General features: G+C 41.6%; 1 long non-coding RNA gene across 1 annotated transcript; it reads right to left on the bottom strand.

The window, feature by feature from the left end:
- Positions 1 to 3,296: 3,296 nt before the first annotated feature.
- Positions 3,297 to 4,158, bottom strand: LOC309707593. Its single transcript, XR_014277018.1, has 4 exons — positions 4,032 to 4,158; positions 3,766 to 3,822; positions 3,577 to 3,661; positions 3,297 to 3,482 (listed from the first exon to the last, which is right to left on the bottom strand). It is a non-coding gene; the product is annotated as an uncharacterized lncRNA (long non-coding RNA).
- Between the last annotated feature and the right edge of the window lie 1,342 nt (positions 4,159 to 5,500).

The raw sequence follows: 5,500 nt of genomic DNA, 5'->3' as shown, positions 1-5,500 counted from the left end.
CTTCAGGAAGCACACAGCTCCACTCCCCCCCATCATCCTGTCTGACACCCCCATCACCTCTGTGGACTCATTCCACTTCCTGGGTACCACCATCATCCAGGACCTGAAGTGGGAGCCCACCATCACCTCCGCCATTAAGAAAGCCCAGCAGAGGATGTACTTCCTGAGGCAGCTGAAGAAATTCAACCTGCCAACACGGACGATGATGCAATTCTACACTGCAATCATCGAGTCCATCCTCACCTCCTCCATCACCGTGTGGTACGCTGGAGCCACTATCAGAGACAAACAGACACTGCAGCGTGTTGTGCGCTCTGCTGAGAAGGTGATTGGCTGCAGACTCCCATCTCTGCAGGACCTGTACACCTCCAGGACACTGGGGCGTGCAGCTCGGATCACAGCTGACCCTTCTCACCCTGGACACAGTCTGTTTGACCTGCTCCCCTCAGGCAGGAGGCTCCGGTCCATTCGCACCAGAACCTCTCGCCATAAGAACAGTTTCTTCCCCTCTGCTGTTGGACACATGAACAATAACCGTATGACTGTTCCCACCACTAACACATGACCCTACGCTGTGTTCACTGCATCACCCCATGTTTGGCACTGATCACCACCTGCACTCATGTATATATCATGTATATATCTATCTACTTAGCACTTTTAATTCTTATTCTTATTTTTATATTTTTTTATAACAGTATGTTTGCACTGAAGCACCGCAGCAATTTCCTAATGTTGTAAACCTGCTCAACATTTGGCAATAAACCCCTTTCTGATTCTGATTCTGATTCCATTGTCTGGTCCTGCCTCATCTGAGCCACGTTCAGCACACTGTTACTGGCAGCTTTCCAGGCCATTGGCTGGACATCCCTGCTCCAAAGACAAATTCTCAATCCACTTGTCATCAGATTCCTTCAACACTATATGTGGTTACAAGTCTAGACTCTGTATTTTTCCATTTTTAGCTTTTTACTGTGAAATTTTCTTCTCATGTGCCTCACTTGCTGTACCAGCCTGCTTTTCCTTTATCATGGACACAAACCTGTTTCCCCTAGCATGCTGTTAAATAAATCTTTGAAACTTTGATGTTATCGCAGTATCTGCTTTCAGTCAATAGAATCACAATACTTTATTAATTCCTAGGAAAATTATGTACCTCAAAACAGCCCTGTAGTTCTGCTAAGACCTCTTCTGACCACCTCCTGATGCTTCTCAGGATGGTCCTCTCCTCACAATTGGCACAAAGCAGGGGATGAGGTCAATCAGATTGTGATCTGAGTGACCCAGTAGAGCAGGGCGATATGACCAAAAATATTTATAACGATATAACTGATGATATAATGACAATAGACAAAATACTTTATAACTCAACAACTTTATTAGAAAAAACATATATTGATGTTTTATATTTTAAAAATGTATGAAAACATGTATTTTCACTTAAACAAGCAACTGATGCCAAAAGGCATTTCCAGTGGAAATTGGCCGACATATCCTCAGCATTACCATGTATAATATCCACAATACTTAAAAAGAGGTTATACACACACAATATGGTAATATTATGTTGAAGCACAGTACGTATCACTCCGCGAGGCTACGTAATGCTTCGACAGTCCACCAAGCGGTGCGGGTTCGTAGCTTAGCAAAGTCGTACTGAACATTTGACAGATTTTTGAGCGCCGTGTACATAAATTCATTTCGAGGTCAGTAAACACAACCAGAATTCATACATAAGGCACATGGGATTATAAGGGGCTCTGTCAATTTTCAAAAAAATCAAAGGATTCATTCTAAGTGCGTCGTATTTTCCAAAAAACATGGTAATAACGACGGCCCGCTAGCATGACCACCAAAAATAGTGCTTTTTCGGTGTATCTGACGGACAAAAGCTAAACCAGTTCCACACCACTGAAGTTGCAGCATTTTTACAAACCAGTTCTGGTTCATCCGTTTCATTCAACGATCCGCTTTCTCATTCTCTGTCGCCGCCATGCTTTTTCCGTCATGTGCATATGAAAACAAAGGCACTGCGCATCCGTGTTTCACCCATATTCTATTTTATATTTCATTTTCTTATCGTTGCCCAACATTATACCGGTATTACCATGAATGGTATGATATGGCCCAGCCCTACCACCAGTGTGGAGAGAGAAGAGAAGCTGTATGCATCCTTGGCCTTAGCGTAGAGCAGATCTAAGATTCTCTCCCCCCTGGGACAGGCCGCATATTGTGTAAATGTTGGCAGTGTGTTGTCCAAGGTGACATGGTAAGGTATGTACAGACAGCAAGCCGAGGGGACATTAGAAAACCCACCCCAGCCTGCCGTTTCTTACAGAGGCAACTCTGGACTGAGACAGAGTCCAGGCCCTCTTCAGGAGACTGTTTCCAGAGCCCAAGCCCTGCGTTGAGGTGAGCCCAACTATATTTAGCCGATACCTCTCAACCTAACGCACTAAATGAGGCTCCTTCCCTGCCAGAGAGGTGACATTCCATGTCCCAATTGACAGTCTTGGGATCAGTCTGCCAGGGCTTCCGCTCTTGGCTGCCGCTTGGTACACGGTACACATGCACACGACTCCTATGACGCCTCCTGCGGGTGGTGGGCCTGCGAGAGGAGGGGCACATATCCTCTTTTCAGGCTATGCTCGGCCGGGCCCCATGGACTAACAGCCGGCCACCAGACGCTCACCTTTGGGCACCTTCCCGAGCCTGGCTCCAGGCCGGGACCCCAATAACCCTCTCCTGGGAAGGGGAAACTGTTCCCTCAGTGATATTCTAATAAGTTTCTTCTGAATTGCTCTTTGTCTGGTCCCTCACCCAGAACAAATTTGCTATGGGAGACCCTACTAGACATATTATGTATAACTAATACAACTAACTTAATTAACAAGATTTGCACAACTACCATTAGGATTTTTTTTTTTAAATTTGAAAGTATACCTTGTAAAAAAAAAGAAAATCTAACTTTGACTCTGTAGTATTGAATAAAGTGTTGTATGAATGTCCACATAAACAAAAGCTTATTATCTAAGTTGCTGTTATTAGTAATAGTGGTAGTAGTAATATATATAAATTAGGAACAGATAATTGAATAATTGAATAGGGCATTTTTTTTCTCCTTACTCACACAACCGATAAAGATTATTAATCATAAATATGAATCTGAATGACCCCTGTCAGCATTAAGTAGTCCAACAGTTAAATATAAGAGTAAAAATCTACAAAAAAAATGACATAAATCTTAATGTTACACAAACTGGACTTTGCTATCCCCCATTAACCCAGTGCAAGAATGAATACAAACGTTTTTAAAGTGAAATAAACTTTATTGAACTTCCTTTTAATGTGCATTTGTTTAATTGGATGTATTTGTTGAAGTGGAACAGGAGCAAGACCACTGCAGAGAATAAAGTGATCGCAGCAGCAGACGTAAGTGTATCCAACAGGTCAATGGATCCATTCTTTGCCCACACGAACACCTAAAGCGTTTATGAGGATAAGATGTACGTGTTAGTTGATGCATTCTTTTATTGTGGTAAGTATCTCTGTATAACAAATACAAACTGCTCTTGCCTGCAAAGTTCTCCTATAGGATTCTCATCTTGTAGGCTCAGACCAATGCGTGCTTCATTGTCAGCATTTTGAAAATGTATTTCCACTGCATGAAGCACAATGAATTTTTAAATAAAAACGTTGGAATATCATTTGGGACCACTGAATCTGAGGAAATCAAACATATGTAGAACCAACACTTGTACATACCTGACATTGTTCGTCCTTATTGTTCTGCTTGTGACAGAGACCAGTTCCAAAGATAAGCTGCATGCAGAGGAAATAATTATTACTATCTTGGAAGAAGTAGTGAATTTTATTCTATAAGTGGAAGCTCTAAAGATTTCAGTCAAAAAATTGGAAGAATTGTTGATTTGTATGTCTAAACTGGAAGCCCTACTGATTGGGATTAAAAAAATGAAACAAAAAACATAAGAATTAGTAATTATAATAAATAGAATGCTGACTGGACTCACCACTTAACAAATTATACTTCTCCAGACTTGTGTCCGCTCCTACCGGTTCTAAAGGGTTAATACTCACAAGCAATAACTCTTCAAGGCAGAAACGTTTTAAAGAGCAACAACATATCCTGCAGGCTAACAAGCGACCAGCTTCCTGTTTCCTCTACCCACAGGAACACAGAAAAACCCCAGCAAAAAAAAAGCAGGTGAGAAGTCCCATTATGACCAGCAGAGGGTGCTGAAGAGAAAGACCCTATGCATGCCATAACAGAGATTGACTTCTTGGAATTGAGATGAAGCTCTTGAAACCTGGGATTGTCCTTGGAATTGAGATAACCTTTATGGTATTAGAGATTGACTTCGTGGAATTGAGATGAAGCTCTTGAAAACTGGGATTGTGTTCTTGGAATTGAGATAACCTTTATGGTATTAGAGATTGACTTCGTGGAATTGAGATGAAGCTCTTGAAACCTGGGATTGTGTTCTTGGAATTGAGATAACCTTTATGGTATTAGAGATTGACTTCTTGGAATTGAGATGAAGCTCTTGAAACCTGGGATTGTCCTTGGAATTGAGATAACCTTTATGGTATTAGAGATTGACTTCGTGGAATTGAGATGAAGCTCTTGAAACCTGGGATTGTGTTCTTGGAATTGAGATAACCTTTATGGTATTAGAGATTGACTTCTTGGAATTGAGATGAAGCTCTTGAAACCTGGGACTGTGTTCTTGGAATTGAGATAACCTTTATGGTATTAGAGATTGACTTCTTGGTGTAGCCAGGTGGAAGTTCGATATTATGGGACATGCCACTGGATGGCGCTGTTTCCTTTGGGGTACCCCTGAGAGCGCAAGGGATCATGGGGATCTACAGAGACATTCACGGGAATGCTAGCTTGCATTGGTGTTATGTGGGTGTGCAATGCCTTTTTTCGCTGTGTGATCTGTTTTGAATGCAAAGTGTGCAACGGTTAAGGCACCAGGAGTGGCTGCAACCAACTTCGCCATTCATCTCAGAGGGATCTATATTCCGTTTTCTGCTGAATTAATGCACTGTATGTATTTGAGTTCACACTTGTATTATACTATCTCTGTGGGTAAGAGGGAAATGTACCTTGTTAACTGTTTAATCTTGGCTCTGTATCTTAGCAGGAGAAGCCACTACAGTTATTTTTGCACTGCTAAGTTTGTTTTATTTATGTATGGGTTTATATCAGACACAAAATGACACTAGATGTCCTTGAGATCCAGATGCTGATAAAGTTGGGGAAATAACCTGCAGTAGCAGTGGGTTACCAGTGCACAAAGCTGTCTGTAACAAGTCTGTAACAATTTTATTTCTTTATTTTTACAACCTTTTTATTTTATTCTGAGCGCTTACTTTATCATTCAGATTAAAAGAACCCCAAAGATAATCTGTGTTCTGGGCTGGTTAATTTAGCCAGGCTACATTGGAATTGAGATGAAGCTCTTGAAACCTG

This window comes from Aulonocara stuartgranti (assembly GCF_965226115.1).
Source record: "Aulonocara stuartgranti genome assembly, chromosome: 5".
NCBI lineage: Eukaryota > Metazoa > Chordata > Actinopteri > Cichliformes > Cichlidae > Aulonocara > Aulonocara stuartgranti.
The sequence above is the reverse complement of the archived record's forward strand: the minus strand, read 5'-3'. Positions and strand labels throughout refer to the sequence as shown.